Source organism: Peromyscus leucopus, chromosome 22 (genome assembly GCF_004664715.2).
Source record: "Peromyscus leucopus breed LL Stock chromosome 22, UCI_PerLeu_2.1, whole genome shotgun sequence".
NCBI lineage: Eukaryota > Metazoa > Chordata > Mammalia > Rodentia > Cricetidae > Peromyscus > Peromyscus leucopus.
In genome coordinates this window covers 38,284,507-38,305,976 of record NC_051081.1, presented here as the reverse complement: position 1 = coordinate 38,305,976, position 21,470 = coordinate 38,284,507, and the positions used below count along the sequence as shown (strand labels likewise).

The 21,470-nt window shown below is 47.5% G+C and overlaps 1 protein-coding gene and 1 long non-coding RNA gene across 2 annotated transcripts in view; one reads left to right on the top strand and one right to left on the bottom strand.

The window, feature by feature from the left end:
- Nucleotides 1-1,347: 1,347 nt before the first annotated feature.
- LOC119086472 lies at nucleotides 1,348-7,420 on the bottom strand. The gene is made up of 2 exons (XR_005089758.1): nucleotides 6,743-7,420; nucleotides 1,348-3,183 (listed from the first exon to the last, which is right to left on the bottom strand). It is a non-coding gene; the product is annotated as an uncharacterized LOC119086472 (long non-coding RNA).
- Nucleotides 7,421-14,023: 6,603 nt separating this feature from the next.
- Klhl29 (kelch like family member 29) overlaps nucleotides 14,024-21,470 on the top strand; it is a 309,174-nt gene continuing 301,727 nt past the window's right edge. Inside the window, exon 1 of the mRNA XM_028875573.2 lies at nucleotides 14,024-14,639. The gene's annotated coding sequence lies outside the window, so the exon portion shown is untranslated. The remainder of the gene's footprint in view (nucleotides 14,640-21,470) is intronic.

Here is a 21,470-nt window from a genome sequence, read left to right as displayed (position 1 = left end):
CCCCAAAGCTGGGATCATCTTACTTTACATGAAAAAGGAACTGCACAGATATGGTTTCAAGACCTTGAAATTTAAAGATAAATTATGACTATCCAGATGGATCTATACAGTACCAAGAGCCCCCTCTGAGCAAAGGCTGGAAGGTCAGAATCAGACAAGGCAAAAATCGTGATTTTGTGTTGCTGTGAGCCTTGAAGGCAGAGAAAGGACCAGGAGCCACAGGATGTAGGGAGACCCTTGAAGCTTGAGAAGCAAGAGAAAGTGTTCTCCCCTGGAGTATGCTGAAGGGCCTGTGCTAAAGACGCTTTAAGTTTAGAGTTCCCATGTAAGATAATACATGTGCCATGTTTCAAGCCAATGGTACCGTGCTAATTTGCTACACCACCCAAGAAAACCAGGCAGAGCATTTGAACCTGCTTCGGCTAATGCCAGGTACACTTTAAGTTCTTAGAAATAGTGGCCAATAATAGAAGCTACTGATATCTGGAAGGATGCCAATCAGTCTTCTCTTCTAAGTCATCACAAAGGGGTCGACTGCTCTCCGCTCTTTCTCTATAGACAGCCCATCCCTTGTGGGCAGCTGATAGATGTATAGAGAGCTCATTCTCAAAGGCACCACAATTGCCCACCAGGCCATTTCCCTAAGCCTTGATGCTTCTGACACCCCTTCAGATAAATATGTACAGGTCTCAGGTGACCCCAGAGGCTTCACTTAACCTCTGCACTTCCTGGACATTGGACCCATTTTCCTCAGTTCTTCAGATAATTTTCAAATAAGAAAGTTCTGATACCCACCAACACATCTCTACCAGGTGAAACTCTGGTAGGCATCCTCTGGATCTCTTAAGCATCTTACAAAAAGGAAATCATAACTAAATTCCACAAAGGGCACGACTCCCAGTGAACCTAGAGTGCTCCTCCATCAGGCGTCCGTCAATCAAACCATCAAGGGCTTTATGACTGGAGCAGGTAAACAGCATGGCCAACGGACGCCATGACATCATGTGCTATAATCTTATATATATATATAAGATTATATATATATAATATATATATAATATTTATATATAATATAAATTATATATATATAATTGTAGCTGATGTCCTCTCTTGTATTGTAGCGGATGGCTCTCACCCTGACCTCACAGGGGACTCTTTAAGGCTTAGATGTCTAATGCTACAATTTCTTTCTTGCACTTCATACCATTAGATTTAGTTTAGTGCTCTAGTCTATTCTTTGGGCCTTATTATGACAATAAAAGTATTTTCTGCATTTTATCTAAAGAAGTCATTGATATCTATAATTCTAGTAAGGATACCAAATGGTTTTTTTGTTTTTTGTTTTTTGTTTTTTTTTTTTTACAGTGGCATTAGTCAGCATATTTGAGTATGGCCGTAAAGCAACTCTAAATCTTCCTACTGGGTATTCCGGTATGCAGTTAAAACTACAGCTGTTGTTTGCTGCTGTCCTGGGACATATTCTAGGACCTTTGCAAAGTCAAAACCCAAAGATGCTCAAATCCCTTATGTAAAGTGGCATCACTGCATACCACCTATGAATGTGCCCCTATGCGTGGTGTATCATCTCTAGATCACTTATAATACCTAATGCAATGTAAATGTGTGGTAGTGCTTAGGGAATAATGATCAAAAATATTAATCCTTTCATGGCCAACATAGACACGGTTTCCCCCAATAGCTATGATCCTTGGTTTGTCCTACTCACAAGTGTGGAAGGCCCACTGTACCTCATCTTGTGCACAAATTCATCATGAGATACCCAAATAAGTATCCAGCCTTGGTATGCTTTGTGTCTGCCTAGCCTAAACAGCTCCCTGACATAATACTCTAACAAGCTACCTTTGCTTGCTTTCTAATGATGTGATAGAACACCATGACCAAAAGCAACCTGGGGAGGAAAGGGTTCCCAATCATAGTCCATCGCGGAGGGAAGCCAAGGCAAGAACTCAAGCAGGACAGGAACCGGGGAAACAAGAAGCGAAAGGAGGAGAAGTGCTTTCTGGTTTGCTCCCCATGGCTTGCTCAGCCTGATTCTCTTTATACAACCTAGGACTACTTGCCCAGGGGTGTCACTGCCTACAGTGTTCTGGAACCTCCCACATCAACCATTAATCAAGACTTGCCCACGGTGAGGCATTTTCTCAGTTGACGTCCCCTCTTCCCAGATGACGCTAGCTTGTATCATGTAACAAAAAGACTAACCAGTCCATGAGCCTACCACAAAACTGGAAACACAGCTACTTTTTTGGAGTTTTGCTTTTGGCTTCTAGAGAGTTCTGCTCTGGTTTGTTGGTTGGTTGGTTGGTTGGTTGGTTGTTGGTTGTTGTTTTTGTTGTGTTCATATGCTCATGAATCGTCCTCAATACTCTGATCAGGGAATTTAATGAGGACGGATAGGAGAAACTTGCTTCTGGAGCTGCCAGCTCTTTCCCCATCTTTGAAAAGCAGAGCTGTTTTGCTATTGCTAGAATTCCAGTTTCTTTCAGTCTCTACATTCCTGAAACCTCGCCGGTGGAAGGAAGATCTACACTACATCTTCAGTAGTGAGCTCTCTCTACTCCCTGGAGTACCATTGTCCTGCCCAAGAGGCTTGAGCTCAATTACAGCAGCTTGGTGCCGTTAGAATATCTTTACTCATCTCAAACTTCAATTTTCCCTTACCAAAGTTCTCTCTTCCTTTTCAGTCAGATTGTTCTCTTTGGCAGAGATAAGGAGGCAAAGTTCTTCTCTCTCCTCCCCATCCTACAAGGCCAACAGCATTGTGTTCATGGGTCTTCTGTAAGTCTGCAAGGGCGTGGGTCTCCTTTGCCCTCCAGCACTGATTCTCGAACTCAACTGAGGAACTTGCCAATATATATATGTTCCTCATATATATACATATATATATGTATATATACACACACATATATATACATATGTATATATATAAAATTCTCCAACTCTCTTCCCAGAGGCCGAGTCAATTGCTGTGCTCAGGGAAGAACAGGTGTTAAAACTCATCCCGATGTGCATGGTGGTAGCTCAGGAACAGAATTTATTTTTCATTCTCATCAAGTACCCAAATGAATGTCCTAGATCAGTGGGCAGCCATCTCCAAGGGTTTCTTCAAGTTTGATGATCTGTCAGTCTTCAACACTGAACTTCCAAGGTACCTGTGTTTGTCTACAACAACAGAGAAAAGAGGACAAGGGGAATGGAGAAAGTGAAGGTCAAATTTAAACAGGTCAGATCAGGAGATGGCACAGGTTTCTTCTACTGGCATGCCATTGGCTAGACCTCAGTCACATGAGTACACCTAACTGTAAAGGAGGCTATAGGAAATAGCATAACATAGCTGCAGAGGATGATGGGAAATGTAGTCTAACTGCAAGGGAGGCTGGGGAGTGTAGTGTAGTACAGGAAGAGACTTATGGTGAAGAATAAGGCCAAAGTGGATGAGGTGGTTAGACTTCGGAATCTGTGTTTTCAGGATTCCCACTTGATTCTTATGTGGGTCATTCTGTGCACAGTTCTGCTCTGCCCACTCTGAACTCTGTTCAGGTTCCCAGGGCTCTTTGCAAAGTGGCCTCCCTGTTCCTCTCAAATTACCGTGACTGGCTTGCTGTGATCGTATAAAGCACCAGCAGGGTCCCCTGCTCACGCGTTCTGCTCCACCTGAATGTTGGGTGGCTCTTGTTTTCTCTGCCTTCCCCTCCTTCTGTCTGCTCGGCAAATTCCTGCTCTCCAAGATTCTTGGGCAAAGCCGGTCTTCCATGACTCACCTGCCCCTAGGGGGCACTAATAAAGCCTTCCTTCTCCCTGTTCTACCTGGACTGCCTCTCATTATGGTATTGATCATGCTGAGTGGCATTCATTTAGGTTTGCTATCCCATTAGACAGGGAGATCCTCAAGGGCAGTGTCCTTTTCTTAATTATCTCTGTATCCCCGGCACCTGGCACCTTGCCTGGTACATGGTAGCACTCAGGAAGAGTTTGGTCTGCAGAAATCCTTACCATCAGACAACTTTCTGCAATCACTTATCTGTTCCTTTTTTTTTTCTTTTTTTTAATTTTCTGCTCATGCCAAATAAGAAAAGCTTTTCATTGTACTTACAGTTTTGCTGCCTTGATTAACCTAATTAGCAAAGGTCTATGCGACTCTGTTTATGTCCATCTTCCCCCGCTTTCCACTCTACCCAAAGGTGACCTTCCCCATGAGCCATTCGGATTGCAGCAACAGGCGTTCCAACTCTGGTAATTAGATATTAAGGATTCTACTAAGACAACCCCTGCCTTCTTGAGCCGTCCGTCCTCAAAATCCCAAATTCCTGAGCTCCAGAAAATACATCTTCCCTTGCTCATTCTTCAGCTTAATGGACACAATGGAATCTAAGATAACTGTGGAAATGGCCAGCTTCCAAAATGCTCTCTCTGAACTCTGACTCTCTCTCTCTCTCTCTCTCTCTCTCTCTCTCTCTCTCTCTCTCTCTCTCCTCTCTCTCTCTCTCTCTCTCTCTCTCTCTCTCTCTCTCTCTCTCTCTCTCTCACACACACACACACACACACACACACAGAGTGCCACACCCTGAAGTAGCCATGTAAAGACATACTTATCAACAAGGACCGAAGGCCTACAGCCAATAGTTTCACGCATGAGCTTGGAAATAAACCCTTTGTCTCAGTCCAGTCTTAAGAGTTCAGAATCACTGGGCCAACGGGATGGCTCAGGGTGTACAGCTCATGACCTGATTCTAATCCTTAGAACCCACATGGCAAGAGAAGAGAAGTGACTCTCTTTTAACTTCCAGAAATGGGTCGTGGCATGTGGACACTCACACAGACACATGATGCAGGCACACATATTCATGCACAAAATAAATAAGTGAAGAAGAGCATTGGGAACGCCTGCATATCATCCTGGGGGCTGGGTACCTCCACATTCTTAGATTCGATGAGGCCTATGAAAGAATGGGCATGGTATGGTGTACTTCCTGGATTTCAGGAATGCTGACTTTACAACTCTAACTGATATCTAACTGCAACTTTATAAGCATTCCTAAGCCCAAACCGCCCAGCTATGTTCGGTATTGTGGAAGACAGTTTTAAGAATTTGGGGGTGATGCTTAATACAACTGAACCTCTTACGTTCACTGTCAGATGAATTTCCACACTTTAGGCCAGACTTCATCAGTACCAGAGGTGCAACCATCAGCCATGAGCAACCGGAGTTTACCTGGGGCAAAGTACAGTCCAACTTCCCTTTGGGGGGTTTGAGACTTGTGTCTACAAGGAACCAACCACACTGTCCACTTGCTGGATGGCTCAGACTCCCTGGTAATGGCAGGCTATCTGCCTTCTCTCTGTGTCAGCACTGAAATTTTACACTCGGGGTTCATTGATTTCCACATCTTTTGATGTAAGGATTAAGAAAAACAATTTAACATTTGAAAAGAAAGAAGGAGAAAAGAGTTTTTGAACAATGTCCGATGTACAGGAAGTGCTAAATGAATGTCTGCTATTATTGGCATTTTCATCATTGGTACATCTTTATTTTATATTCTTTCGCCTGAACTCACAGGTCTGCTGCCTTTGAACAACACATACACATGTATGTGTTTATGCCCAATAACAACAGTCTTGATCATAATTATGAGATTCTAGCTGCCACCATTTTGAAATCCTAAGTTCGGTTGAACTGAATTTATCCTGTGGGTTGATGTACAAAGATCCCAGGTCCCAAACAATATTCAGTTTTCGAGACTAATGTCCAAGCTGGCCTCATTCCAATCAGGTTTAAATTCTAATTGTTTCTACCAAACTTTTATATCATCCAGAACTCTCAAGATAATCTTGAAATTGTCTGAAACTATATTGACATTTTTGAGGGCTTGGATACCAGTAAGAAGGTACCTGCTGTTGTATAGGAAGATGCACAACTGTCTGCAAGAAATGCATCTCATTTGCCCCTTCCCTTGAATCTGCAACAAAACAACTTATAAAGATCATAAATGGTAAATATTGTTCAAAGCTTCGAGAGTCATGAAGTGCATGAACCTAGATAGATAGGGCTGTGATAGTATGACACCTTTTTTCCCAGAATGCTAGGGCTGAAACCTTTTTATCTCGACTACTCCATTCTCCCAGTGACAATAGTATCATGTTTAAGCAGTTTCCACTCAGAGCATTTTATGCTATGATTAAAAAAAAAAAATGCACCTTCCTTTGTATAATCAGATGATGAGGTACCGCTGCCCTGTTTTCCCCTACAGCCTAATTGCGGTGCTTTTTATATTTTGGCTTGAGGCTTCCCCCCCATCTCTTTCTCTTAGGCATCATCTCCTCTACTTCACTCTTGAAGACCTCCTTTCACTGTGTGTTTTAACCTATGAGTTGCTTCGGACCTCTCAGAAGTCGGTCAGTGATAAGTCTTAAATAAATAAAAATAATGTGTTTCTGAGCAGCTGTACGTGAGTGGAATTTTCAGTAAAACAGCCACCGATTAAGCATCCAAGAGAAAAGCTCCCTTAGGACGGAAAGCCCATGCATCCTCTGGGAACGCAAGCTGGCGAACTCTTCAGCTTCATGGTTTAGAATTCGCATCTCATGTTTTCTTACCACAAGGTACTGTTGGACCAGATGGTGGCCTGGATCACAGACTTGGGGCTCTTTTCAAATACTTGGTAAGATGCGGTGGACCCTCAATGGCCTTTATTAAAGCTAAATAAGTCGTCTCCTTCCTTACCTCTGTCACCCTCGATTCAAGAGCGGGGCCTCTGCACAACGTTATTGACATTCACCTTTCCACGGGCCGTGGGCTCAGGAGTTCCTCCTCCCGGGTTCCTGTGTACCGGAAGTGCATGGCGCAGCTTCAGAAATAGAGAACAAGAGGAAGTGAAAATTTACGTATTCCAAAGGCTCCCCCAAGCAGCTGGAACCGTTAGATGTTTGATACTGCAAACTCAGATGTATCTCAAAACTCCGTTGACTGCTAGGCATCTCATTCTCAGGCTTTCCGTTTGTGGAGAAAATAAAGGATGCACTCCCTGGAGGAAGGACTGGCTGTGACTAGTATATATGCCACAGGATATCTCTGCTTTGGGAGTGCAGACAAACAGAAACTCCTTAGACAAAGCCTTGGCCAGGGCTCTGTTCGTTAAATGGCGGATAGAAATGAGATTTGCTGCCTAAAGCTCCATACTAAGATCCTCATGCCTCTGCCTCTTATGCCTCCGAAGCACATAGAGACTGTGGCATACAATCAGACAGCATGCATGAATCCTAGTGAAGACCAGGGAACATGGCACTAAAGTTCTCAACCTGTGGGTCATGACCCTTCCAGAGGGGTTGCATATCAGCTATTAACGTTACAATTCACAACAGTAGCGATGAAAATAATTTTATGGTCCGGGTGAGGGGTCCCCACAGCATGAAGAACTGCATTAAAGAGTCTCACCATTAGGAAGGTTGAGAACCGCCACTTTATTTATTGAATAAAGGGGGCAAAAAGACGACAAGAGCGGGAAGATGGGAAAGAGTGGCGTGAACTCGGTCTTCTGACATGACATAACCATTGCATTGATAATGCCCAGCCGCTGTGGTTACCTGCACAAGACCCACACAAGATGGGGCCCGTCAACACCCCCGAATGGGTGGGGGAAGGCTCACGAGGCCCCACACTGCTCAGAATTGGCAATTAATGGTATTGGAGGGTGGGTGAGTCATTTTCTTCAACGCAGTCAGTCGCTGCTGCTTAGTTAGCCATGCTCCAGTAAATAACCTCCCACCCATGCTCCTGCAAACAACCCTAATTAAACCCAGCGGGTCACTAAAATCAAAACAAACAAACAAACAAACAAACAAACAAACGACATGGGGGGGAAGGAGGAAGACTTGGAAAGAAGGAATGGGAAAGGAAGGGAGTGAGAAAGGGGAAAGAAATGACCGAATTATACTATATGCGTGTATTAAATTGTCAAAGAGTAATAAATAAATGGATAAATAGAACAGGAACAATCTGGGTCCCTGTTCTATATAAGAGGCTACCGTTCCGCCTCTGGTCTAATTCTGGGCTTCAGAATGACCATCATGACATGATCCCAGCCTTCAGCCCTGCCAAAAACCCAGAGGGAGTTGACAAACAGTGACATCAATGGACTCCGGAACCCAGCGGGGGTCAGGCAAAGCTCATTGCCTCTTTATTCTTAAAAACAGCTCAGAAATGTCAGGAGCCATCGGGGCTCAATCCTCTCTCAAAAGACTCCTGAATTTTATCCGTACTGAACAGGCTTCAGTGAGTCAAAGAATCCTCCAAACTGCAATTAAATTCCCCTTCCCAGATCCTACCCATCATTTGGGTTTTATTTTTATACTCTCCCATAAACACTGGCCTCTTCTTAAACATTGAAAAGTAAAGTTGAAGCTTGATCATTATAAATCATTCATTAACCAATAACTATGTTCTGGGCAGGCGTCCCTCCACCACCACGCCCTCCCCCGCGTGGATGCGTCACGGCATCAATGGGGAGAGAAGCTGATCCCAGGAACACACACACTACGTCTCCTGCCAGTCTGGGAGTCAGAGCCACCCAGGAAAATTGTTAGGGGCTCTGTTTAATTAGCGACCCTGCCACCTGCAAACAAGTGGTACTAAAAAAAGGTGCTGAATTCTTGCCATTAAGAATCCCCCCGCAAAAAAAAAGAATGGCACTAAAGCTCAGTGCCATTCTGAGCTTTAGAATATAATAAATATTTCACTGATTTAGGCAACAGAGGAATTATACTTTCATTTTCACCCCTCCCCCAATAGCTTTTAGCAATGCGTTATGCTTCAGAAAACTGTCTTCAGAATGAGTTCCTTAATCCAATACTCCAGCTACCCCAGATCTACTAGAACTTGCCCTTTCCAAGAAACCATGCTGACCAGCCTTGCTCTTGGGGATATCTGTGACCCCCCCTTCCCATCTGGAGACCCTCCCCCATATCTGAACAGTAAGTGATAATATGTGCTAATGCTGTTTGTTATTTTCATCCTTGTCAAGAACAATTCAAAAAACGTTACTTAGTTGCCTTAATCCCTGTGCTGCGAATAAGCAGGGTGAAATGATGACAATCAGCCATCGTATGCAGTTAAATAGTCCCCAGCTTAAATGTTTGGCACGTGACCCATCACAGAGTAAGGTGGTCCCAGGAACACTTCAGCAACTGGGACTTACCTCCTGTCTCCGTCAAGGGTGTGGGGTCGGATTGCAGGACACACAGTAGGTGCTACCCAGATTTTTATGGACTGATTTAGCCACTGGAAGAACAGTTGGTTGGGTTGGATTTATTCATGCTTTTGGTGCCAAGTAGGGGTGGTTTTAGTGGAGCACTATATTAGAAAAACAGGTTTGCGATAGAAGCACAAGCTCAGCCAGCAGAGAGCCTGGCAGCTGCTCTGTTTATATCCGCTGTATTGCTGGAGACAGATGTCCTGTCAAACCTGAGGGTTCTGACGAGGCTTCCACTCTTCCAAGGAACCCATGCATTCACTAATCAAAGAGACGCTTGCCCCTCGCCTACATGAGTGCTCTGTAGTGTAAAACTATTTCTAGTTCTGGGTTCAGAACTGACTATGAGTAAAGGCATAAATCAGCATCCACCGTGTCCACCGCAAGGGGAAGATGCTGGGCTACCCGCAAAAGATGTTGCATTGGTGTTTTCAGTGGAGCGAGACAACAAAAAGAGTACCTTTGGAAGTGAGCACACTGAAATTCCAGTTTCGTTACCTGCTCGCTGGGTGACTGCAGGAGCTCATCTTATCCTCCCTGGACTTAGGTAGTCAATAATATCAATTCCACAGGTAGCTGTGATGACTGACAAGGTATCATTAATACGAGACACTGGTATGGTGCTCAGCATGCAGTAGCCACTAAGTAAGTGATTACGCTGCTGAGGTTGTTGCTATAGACACAAATAAAGGGAGAAATCCATCCTGGCACAGAAGATATATGTGACTCCCTGGCCATCCTGATGGTGGCTTCCTACAGATAAGAGCAGGGACTTTCCAGCACAAAGCCCTTGTCTGGCTGCAGAAAGAATGCCACACGTTCTGAGGAGGAAATGAATGTTCTGGAGTGTTCCGATGCACTTCCCTGTGTATTATGAGCCCATTCTTTCCTAACCCACCCACTTGATGAATGCATATTAATCCTGATCCTAGAAGCCAACTTGTGACTCAGCACAGGAAAAGGGCTGGCTATGGGAATGCACCCCACAATGGAGAAATCCTCAGCTATGGCCAGAAAGGTCCCCGTGCGCAACCAACAATTCCCAAGTACCATGCAGGGAGATCCATGCCAAATGCGGAGCTTGTCCTGGGGCACACAAAACAAGGGAGTGGACAACCCGGAAGAGATCAAGACATAAGTGAGAGCTATGAAGGCAGGTGAGAGATCCCTCACACAACATGGACCCAAGGCCCCGGGTGCAGTGGGAATGGGGGAATGAACTACCACGATCCAGATGAAATGGAGCTCATGAGTAGTCCTAGTCTACTGTCTATTGATGTGATAAACACCACAGCCAAAAGCATCTCGGGGAGGAAAGGGTTTATTTCATCTTACAGTCAATCAGGAAGGGGAGTCAGAGCAAGAACTCAAGGCGGGAACCTAGAGGGAGAAACTGAAAAGATCATGTAGGAATGCTGCTTACTGGCTTGTTCAGACTGCTTTCTTATAGAACCCAGGACCGCCTGCCCAAGTATAGCATCACCCACAATGAGCTGGGCCCACCCACATTAATTATTAATCAAGAACATGCACCACAGATTTGCCTACCGGCCCATCTCATGGAGGCATTTTCTCAGTTAAGGGTCCTTCTTCCCAAATGACTCTGGCTTGTGTCAAGTTGGAAAACACACACACACACACACACACACACACACACACACACACACACAATTGATCTCTTGTCAATTTGAAACACAAACACATCACTATTCAACCAATAACCTTTTCTTTGATTTATCCTAAGATCTCCTGCTCATATCATAATGTAAAACTCAGTATAACCATTTTTATTTTTACTTTTCAATATTTTAAAAGTCCAAGTTATCTTTTGAAGTCAGTCCACAGCCTCTCAAGTGTGGATTCCTATAAAACAAACAAACAAACAAACAAACAAAAAACAGCTTTAAATACTTCTTTATGCCAAGAAGAAAGGCCAGGGCACAGTAACAATTAAAGCAAAGTCAAACTCCAACACTGTAATAACACAGTGTCTGACATCTTAAACTCACAAACCTTCTGGGCTCCAAACGACTTGGGTAGACCCACCTCTCCAGCTCTGCCACCCACCGCAAACGTAGCTGTTCTCCTAGGTTTTAAGCCAGTCAACTCCTCACGTGCCACTGTCCTTGGTGGTTGACCCGTGGTTCTGGCATCTCGCACGTATCCTGTATGGGTCTCCACTGTAAGTGAGGCTGCACATTGACCAATAGCCTCTCCTGAACTCTCTAGGGTCTCTGACCCTGCCACATGTGACAAGCCACACTTTCCTACTGGCCAAGTAGGTGGAAGTATTTTCTCACTCCAGGTTCCTTCTTACCAAATGTCTAGCTTGCGTCAAGTCAATAACAACAAGAAAGAACTAAACCAGCACAAGGGCAGACCTTTGTACAAACAGCGAGCGTCAGAGCAAATAGCTCATAGCTAGACATAATTCCACAAAAGAAAATGTGCTCTCTTAAGATCTGATTTGCATTTGGGCTCAGATGAAAAGAGGGGAGGGTGAGGGGGGTGGGAACACACCCTCTGTGATTCTAATCCGTACAGCTCACCCACCACCACCACTACCACCACACACACATTTTTGGCCCCCTTGTGAACAGTTATCCAGCTTCAAATCTGGAGATTTTGCAACACTCCAGACCCCCCCACCCTCGGCATCGCTCAGGTCTGCCTCTCTTCTGTGATATTGCTGAGCATTATAATAATGCTCATGATAATGCTCAGCAAGGCAACTGGGAGAATTCTTCTAGTCTCACCTAAAGAGAGCCCAGGAAGGATTCCTGGAGTGGACTGTTTCTTCATTTACTTGAGGATCGTTCAAAACGATTGGTCAGAAACTACACAGGTCCAAAAATGCCAGATTTTAACCTTGGCCACATTCAGTAATGCCCACAGCCGCTATATAGGAAAGTGCTCAGAACGCAGCCGGTGGAGTCCTGTATCTCTCACGATCAGTGTGCAGGCACAGATCATCTCAGAGGACGGCTTGCCCACAGAACTGGCATATCCGTGGCGTCGTCCTCCTTTGCTTTGCATTGAGTTACCTGGGATATTGCCTATGCATCTGTTTTAAATCCCAAGGGACCCAGACTCCCTCCCCTTCTATCTACCCTCCTCCAGGCCCTCATTCACCATTGCACCAACTTAGTATTCCAACCAGACCGACCATTCACCTTCAGATGTGGTTTGAGGCCCTCTAACACCTGTTTCCCCCCCTCAGCTCCCACCCTATCTCCCTTTGAAGATCCTCTGTCACTGCCTAACTGTCACACTAGCTGTCCTGGAGGTCCTGTCACGGGGGTAGATGGCTCTGGGATGCAGTCATTCTGCACATACACACACCCCCACACACACACCCCAGCCTTTCAAACCTTCATACACCAAAACTTCCTCTGATATTTATGCCAGGAAATGCAGTTACTCTAACACCAATGGACCATCTCCCTGGTGTCCTTCTTCTTCTTCGCTGACAGTTTTCCTGCTACCCTCAGTAGATGATTGTTATTTATTATTTATCAGCCATGACACTCTACTGTGCTTCCTACAAGATATTAAAGAATACACAACCCCTGCGCTGAGTTACAGCCAAGAGAGCAGAGCTATGGATCTGACATCATAGGAGGTCGCCGAGAGGAAGGACCACAGGCACGCTCTCCTCCGTCTTCTCCGGTAGACAGGAGTGGACCTAAGAACCAGCAGTGCCCCTCCCCTATTACAGACACCCACCCCCAATTTCTAACCAGACCCTTAGGCCTCATTTTCCCGGAAGCGGGGGGGGGGAGGGGTGTTATGGATGGAGAGAAATGAAGAGGGGGGACATGAACCACTGACCATAACCTTCAGACTGGCCTGGAGGTTGGAGGGGAGTCACAGGCTTTTCCTCTGAATCTCAAAACAGGTGGGCGGGGGCGGGGGGCGGTCAGGGGTGGCTGGGAATAAGACACAGACCTGCAGAGTTAGCAAGCCAAGGAAGACAGGCACAGAAAAAGAAGAAGTGTTCTGGCGAGATGAAAAAGCCCACACCGGGTAGCCACAGGTCTCCAGCCCAAGTTTCCTCTTAGTGTTGCAGTTAGGGTCTGCGTACACAGCCTGCAGAGGGGACCTTGGGAGGGCTGGCTGGCCGGCCGGGTGCTGCTGCATCTGGAGTGTCAGAGTAGTCAGACAGGCCTGTGTGGTCTGAACAACCCAGGGAGGTCTGTGAAAACAGCAAAAGTTCTCATAGGTTCAGGAGTCAGGGCAGATGCAAGGAGACAGGATTGGCGTGGCTCGCGGTGGTCCTTCAGAGAGGTGGACATTTCCTGCTCCTTCCCGTGGCCGGAGTGTCCTAGGGAGGGCGGAAGCGGAAAGACGATTGGACTTCTCTTTCTCAAACTTTCCACCAGTTTCCTCAGGTGTTGAGAGCAGGAGGGAAAGCTCCCTTCAGTCCGGATCCCTCAACCCTGGGCTCTCGGAACCCGGAGGCCATGGCCCAGCAGCCCGGCCACGCGCCGTGAGTCTGCCGGGCGCGGCCACGGAGCCCGGCGAGCCGGGAGTCATCGCAGGGGGCGGGGGCGGCGGACCGACGATGGACACACCCGCTGGCACTGAGCCCGGGGCCCGGCGCGCTGCTGCCGGGGATCCCTGGGGCCCCGGGAGCCGAGCGCTGAGCCGGGCCGGGGGCGCCCCGCCTCCCCCACCCTCCGCCCCCGCCTACTCGGGCGCCGGTGATTGGCTCCGCCCGCCCCTGGCTGCGCGCCGAAGCCCGCCTCCCTCGCAGCTAAAGCAGACGGTACCCGGAGAGGAGCGAGCCAGAAGGGAGCATGGTCCCCGCGCCGCGGCCGCGCCAACCCCGCGCCGCCGCCGCCGTCGCCGCTGTCCCTGCCACCGCCGATCTAGCCGCAGCTCCAGCCCCGGCCTCGGCTCCGCAGCGCACGTCCGCAGCCCCGGCCATCGCCGAGCCTGAGCTCAGCCCCCGCCCGGAGCCCGAGCCCCGAGCCCGGAGCCAGCCCCAGCCCGCGGCCGCCGCGGCTGCGGGGAGAGGGCGGGGGCGATGCTGCCGGAGCCGCCGCCGCCGCCGCCGCCTCGATGAGAGCCGCGCCGCACCGCGCATAGCCTCGCAGGCTGACAGGCAGAAGGACTGACTTCCCTCTCCCGGGCATCCTCCCTGGGCTGCCGGGAGGCGGCGGCGGCGGGGGAGGAGGAGGGAAAGGGGGAGAAGGCGGAGAGCAGGAACGCGAGGAGGTGGACCTGGATCCGTTTCTCCCGGCCAGGACGCGAGCGGCCCCAGCTACCGCTACCCGCCGGCGCCGTCCCCTATCCATCAGCCCTCCTGCACCCATCCGCGACCCTGGGCTCTCTGCGCGTCGGGCCGGGGCCGGAGCGGCGCGGCCGCAGGTAAGAGCCGGGTCAGGTTGGGGGCTCTTAGGATGCGGAGCGGGGGTTGGGGGGATTCCAGGGCCAGGCAGGACTTGGGAGCGGGGCCCGGAGCCCGGAACGCTGGGCTCGGCTCTGGCAGTGGTGGCGGCTGGAGCTGAAGCCTCCCGCGTCTGGACTCGCAAGCCTGCAGAAGCCCTTGCGCCTGCGCTGCTCTGGGGATGGAAAAAAAGGGGGAAAAAACTTCCTGCCCCCGGGTGTGTTATGCAGGGAATGCCTGGGGGGACTGTCGCGGTGGTCGGAGGTGCTGGAAGCGAATATGACACCGGAGCTGGGTAGCGCTGGGCCGGGCCCGGCCGTGTGCGTCCCTCTCCTGGCCACCTCCCCCTGCGCGGCCCAGGGCCCCAGCAGTGCCGGGGTGGGGGGGTGCCCAGGAAGCACTGGAGAGCTGGTCCCCAGGGCGGCCGTGTGCCCTGCATGTTGGGGAGGTGAGCGCCTGTGTGCCAAGGGAAGCTAGGTGATGGGTTCTGCCCCTGGCGTTCTCAGATCCAGCATTTGGGGACCGGGTTTCTTCACTGGATCCCAAGTAACTTTCGAGGTAGAAGAGCTTGAAAATCCTCTGGATGGAACCCACACAGACCGTGTGGTGACCTCCCGTTCATTCCCTTGACACCTTGTGGTTTCCAGCGGGGGTTGGAGGTGGGAGGACAGCTTCGGGGATGCGAAGGGCGGGGAGGTGGTGGCGAGTGGGGAGGGGTTGTTTATGTGTGGGATAGTGGACCGGGAGACACGTAGGTGGGAGTGTGGCCGCGCGCCCGGACTGCCACGGGCGGTGCGGGCTGGCCGCGGGCTCACGTCCGGGTCTCCGTGGCCTGGAGCTGGCGGAAAGCTTGTAGGGTTATCTGCGGTCGTGCGCGGGTGCCCGCGCTGGGCAGTGTCAGCCCCAGGCCCCAGGGGAGAGAGGCGTGCTCGCTCCAACCCAGATCGCGGAGCCCAGAGCCCACTTTCGGTCCGAGGCTGTTCCCGGGGCAGGTTCGATGTGCACTGCCCGGGGAAGGCGGAGACGCACTGCCTGCCTGCGGCTGTTCTCAGAGGAGCGGGCGACTGCAAAGCGTGAGTCTTGGATGCCTGGGTCCGCCTGCTGAGAAGCACGTTCTCTCATCGCTGGCCTCTGGAACCAAAAGGCGGCGGCGGTCAGTTGACAGATCTCCGGTGGGTCCCCAGGGATGATGATGGGTGAGGAGCAGCGGCTGCTGCCACACGCGCGCGGCTCTGCGAAGCGTATCCTCTCTCCCCATGGTGTTTGCGACGCGGCGCGCCCGGGGCGAATCGTGAACGCAGATATTTATGTAGCATTAGGCGAGACCTCTTCGCCGGAGGGACTAGACGTGGAGGACGCCGGGCTGCAGCTGCCGAGAAACTTCCACTCCTCAGCTCTGGGACATTCAAGCTCCTCCGCCGCCGCGGCAGGCTCCAGCCCCTCCTCAGCTGAGCAACGCTAGGATTCGGACTCCAGTTGCAGTGACAGATCTGTCCTGGTTACAGCTGTATTTATCCTCATTTCATTCTCTTTAAAGCCATTTGTCTAGTCACTACAGAGTTTCTCCCCTGCGGTGTGGGTCTTACTGCTAACTCAGCCTGGGGAGGGCAGATTTGAGAAATTCTTTCCGTTCGGGCTGAATGACAGCACGTTTAATTAGCCCAACTCATTCCTGACTTTTTAAATTTAAATTAAGGGGGGAGATGGAGAGCTAACTTTTTAATTATTTTTCACTGGCGGAGGGGGGTGTTGAACAACTGTACAGATTGTTCATCCTGACACTTGGAGAAAACGTATCTGGTAAACATAATAATTTAAGGGTTGGTTGTCAGGCATGCATACTCAGTCTGCAGGTTCCTACATGCATGGAGCAGTGGCTCACAGTGTCTATGGTACCATATATTGCTCTGGAGTGCATTAAATTTATCACCTTACTACAAATCAAGGAATCAGTAGCATGTGTGCCCTTAAACCCTATAGGAATTTAATAATGTTTAACTTGGTTTATGGGCTGATGCATTTAGCCAATTTTAATAACTTTTCTGCACAAGGATCTTATTAGTCCATGATTAAGAAAAACATTGTCTTTGGTCCAGTCTTCCCATTTCCACTGTAGTTGTGGAAATGAATAGGTCTCCAACTTCCATTTGCAAGCAACAATCCAAACGAAATACCTAAGAGTTTTACTGAAATAAAACATCCTATGGTAGCCATGGAAACAAATAGATTAAGGGTTATTGGTTTTTTCTGTATGTGGTGGGGGTGGGGACCTAATGTTGGGTCTCTTAAGTTATGTTTCTAATGAATGGTGGTCACACTCCGCATACTCAGTGTGGGAGACAAGCCACACCAGAATTCAGTTTTGTGAGGGGTTTATTAGAACAAAGACTACTGAGAAGCCCAAGAGAATGACTTCTGCTAACTGGGGCTCCTCACATCCAGAACACAAATGCATAAAGCCATTTTTTGTTTTTGTTTTTTTTCTTTTTTCTTTTTTCTTTTTTTTTTAAGTAGATGAGAATGGAGTCCGTATTCTTTTAAGATTGGAAGACGTATTTTGCTTGTAAGCTATTACTAAAGGAATCGTTAAATCCAGCCCCTGTTTCCTAGGAATAAACATGTTAGAAGTGTAGATGTTGGTGTAGATGGACTGTCTGTCACACTTGTTACCAACACTGTCAGTCTAAGTGAGGCATATCATTAGTCTATTCAAATCTTGCCTGTTTCAATATTCATGCATTTCCATGGTGATCCACTCTGGTTTTGTTTACTTAATCAACCTTATAAATCTTTGGCACCAATTTCAGCAGTACCATCTTGCCCCTCTCCCATTTATCATTTGATTTGGCTGCAGCTCATTCCTAATTGAAAGCATGTCCCCGTCTCCCTTACATAGTTTCCAAAAGTTTACGTGATTCCCAGTAACACAGAGAGATAAAGAAGTTAATTCAGATAACACCATCAGTGCTGATGTAGCTTTTTAGTGTCTCATTTGTTACGTGTGTGTGTGTGTGTGTGTGTGTGTGTGTGTGTGTGTGTGTGAGAGAGAGAGAGAGAGAGAGAGAGAGAGAGAGAGAGAGAGAGAGATGAGAGAGAGATTGTTTTTCTTTTTCCTCACAGGCTTACTATAAAGCTTTCTAACCTTATGACTAGATGTCAGTTTTATTCTAACAGAATTGACTGAAGTTTTTCCTCCATACCCTTCTCTCCCTTTCCTTCTCCCTCTTACCCTCTTTTCCCATTCCCCCTCCTCCTTTGGTGGTATGAGGATTCTTTTGTGTCTTTAGCTCTATCGGACTTGAAGAGCCATCAAAGCCGCGTATCAGAGTGGGCTTGTCCTTCTCTAAGATCTTTTCTCTTCCAGTAATGGATAAAGCCAGAAGGTTCCAGCACATCAGAGGATTTCCCCCCCAAATATAATATATATTTAGTCATAGTGCCAAGTGTCTCTAGGATCACAGTAACATTGTAAGTCCTCAGAACAGGCAGTTTTACTTCCCTGCAAGCGATGATTTTGCTCATCCTCTTTCAACTTTGCTTTCTAATGATGCAATCCCATGCTAATCACAGCCCTGTATATTTCAGAAATATCAAGGCAAGCATTTGCACGCTACTGACTTATTAGGATCGGGCAAAGTAATTGGAACACTTAAGTTCAAAGTCAGAAGGAGAAATGGAATTATGGCCAACCTTATGATTCTATAATCAGTCAACTAAGCGCCTACTTGGGGGTAGGAGGAGTAAGAAACACCAGGAATAAGAAATCCAGCCTTTGCCGGCTGTGAATGAAGCCAAACTGGTGTAGTTACAGCGAAAGAAGACTGGAGAATGAGACAGATGTGCGCCCCTCTTCCCCCCCAACCTTTCTTAGTGCTAGGGCACGTCTCAACACAAATGTTCAGAAACTGGGAAAATATTTCTACTTGATGCAGAAGAGGAATCTTTTTTATTGCTTAAAAAAAAAATCTAAGGTCCTCTCCTAATATGCTTAAACAGTTAGGTAGTGTGATCCCTGCAAGAAAATGGTTATAATAATTTTGGTTAATAAGTGGAGGTATATATATCAAAATTCCACAGTAGAATCTAGGAGAAAAAAAAAATGCTGGGATCACAGCCATCCTGAAATCAAACTCCAAAGCTCTTCCTCCAACAGCTACGCCCTTGCTCTCCTCAAACCTGGGGTCAGACAGGCAGACTCTACCATCTTCAAGGAAACCATCTGAAACCAGGAAAACTGGAGCTTCAATTTAGAAAGAGGCTGGTGGATCACCGGAAGTTGCAAAAGAGTTGCTGCTGAGAATGACCGTCATCGTTCTGGGGGCATTTCCGCCTTTAGGGTAGGAAAGGAGAGCCCCCCCCACACACACACACACACCAATGAGGCAGAATAGCTTCGTGAAATAGAAATGGTTCCGGGACTCCATGCTGTAGCTGCGTAGATGGCTCAGACAGCCGAACAAGATCCCTGGAGCATGGGCCCGACAGGCATCCGGTTTAGGTGAAAAGGACAACTCCCCATCCGTTAAAGGCTACTGCCGGCACCACAGGTGCCTCTCTTTAGCATCCATGTTAGGACATTTTGAAACCTTTAAATCATTGAGCAATCTGAGATAAATATATGCAAATACGTACAGGCATATATTTGCCTTTGTACATAGAAATGCATACTTTGCCACTTAGTAAAATTATGGCTTAAAACAATAGCACAGAATTTACCATCTTCACCGTTTTTATGGGAACAGTATAGTGGTATTCCTACTCACGTTACCGAGCAATGGGTTGTGGAAACTTATTCATCTTGTGGTATGGAAATTCTATGCCCTTAGATGCCAGTGTTTATTCTCTTCTCCCTCTGCTGGGCAGCCACCGTTCTGTTTCATGTCTCTATAAACTTGACCATCCAGAATGCTGCAAGCAAGTGAAACAAAACGCTTTATCATTTCCTAATTAGCTTATTTCACTTAGCATCATACGATCAAGTTTTTCATCCATGCAGTCTCATATGTCGGAATTTTCTTCCTTTTGAAGACTGATTAGTATTCCATCAAGCATATGTATAGTTTGTTTGTTGGTGAGCATGTGGGTCGTTTCCACCTCTTGGCTACTGTGAGTAATGCTGCTGTGAATTTGATTGTGTAGATATCTCCGGAAACGAGGCTTTTCATTCTCTGATGGCATACACCCAGAGATAAGACCACTGCATTCTGCCACTTTAGCACTCACAAATGTAGGTCTCGGGTTTTAAGAACTTGGTAGGAACGCAGTCAGTCGAAACAATGTCAAATATCAAACGCAGCAGGTATTACTGACATTTGTTTTTCCTATCTGGTGTGTATGTTCCCTCAGAAGTCTCTCCAGTCCCTCGTGCTTTGCCCAGGGAGCAGGCGGCAAGGGGTGGGGTGTGGGGTGGGAGCAGTTGGCTGAATTCTAGTGACAATGCAGAGTGGGTGGCGGTCAGGGCTTCACGTGGGAGTTGAAGTCCAGTCTCTGGGCAACCTTGGGAAGACCTGTCGTCTCACAAGGCCTCTGTTCCTGAAAATGTGAAGAAAACACAGTAGCAGTCTAGGGCTAGAAGAGGGGACGCCCTTGGGCCAGGGAGATGGCTTACTGGGTAAGGGCACTTGCTGCAAAAGTCCACATAGTGGAAGGAGAGTACTGATTCCTGGTGCCAGTCAATCACCCCTCCCAGAAGCACGCCATGGCACATGCATACACGCAAAATTAGATTTTTTTTTTTTTAAAGATTCACACACAGCCAGGTGGTGGTGGTGCACGCCTTTAATCCTAGCACTCGGGAGGCAGAGCCAGTCAGATCTCTGTGAGTTCGAGGCCAGTCTGGTCTACAGAGTGAGCTCCAGGAAAGGTGTAATGCTACACAGAGAAACCTTGTCTCAAAAAAAAAATTAAATTAAATTAAATTAAAAAAAGGCATTCACACACGCAAAAATTAACTAACTTAAAAAAAATTCTCTTTTCCAAAATGAAAAGGGAACTCTGTTAAAACCTGTTCCACAGAGAGACTCTCCATGTAGCAAAGCTCTGGAGCATTCAGAGAGGTGACTGCAAGTCATGGAGCCGATTGAAGTGGGATGTATACTGAGCCCTCCAGGCATGAATCCTAAATATTTTAATGATACATCAGGGCGTGTGTATGCTGCAGTCTGTGAACCTCATATGATAATATGAGTTCTGGACAGCGTAAGATTATTTGCATCACAATTCCAACAGTTCAAAACACCCTGAGTGGATTTGATATATGAACTTTTAATTCCATTTTTAGTATCATAATTTTAGCATTGCCATGGATTTCAGAGGTCAGCTAATCTACCTATTATTCAATCAGCAAACCTTTCTCAAGCCCCAATAATCAAATAATAAGAGCTTCTGGTTAGGGCTGCCCACCATATTTTAGTACTTTACATATATTATCTCTAATCCTCACATCAAACCCATGAAGTAGGGATTATCCACACTCTACAAATGACGAGGAAGCTCAGAGGTGAGCAAGTGGCCTATACCCAAGCCCAGCCATGTCCAGCCACATCATACTGCTGAGTTCGAACACAGAACCTTCAGCTACTAATTCTCGTGCAAGTGTGTGTGTGTGTGTGTGTGTGTGTGTGTGTGTGTGTGTAAAATGCTGAGGATAGAATCCAGGGTTTCATGCAAACTAGGTAAGCCCTCCACCAACTAAACCACCTCCCCAGCCCCTTGTGCATTTCTGATAGTGCACACAGAGTTTTAGTGTATTTGTACCAGTTCATGCTGCCTTTCATGTGTGAGGAGTTTCTTCGTTTCCCATGGTAATTAAC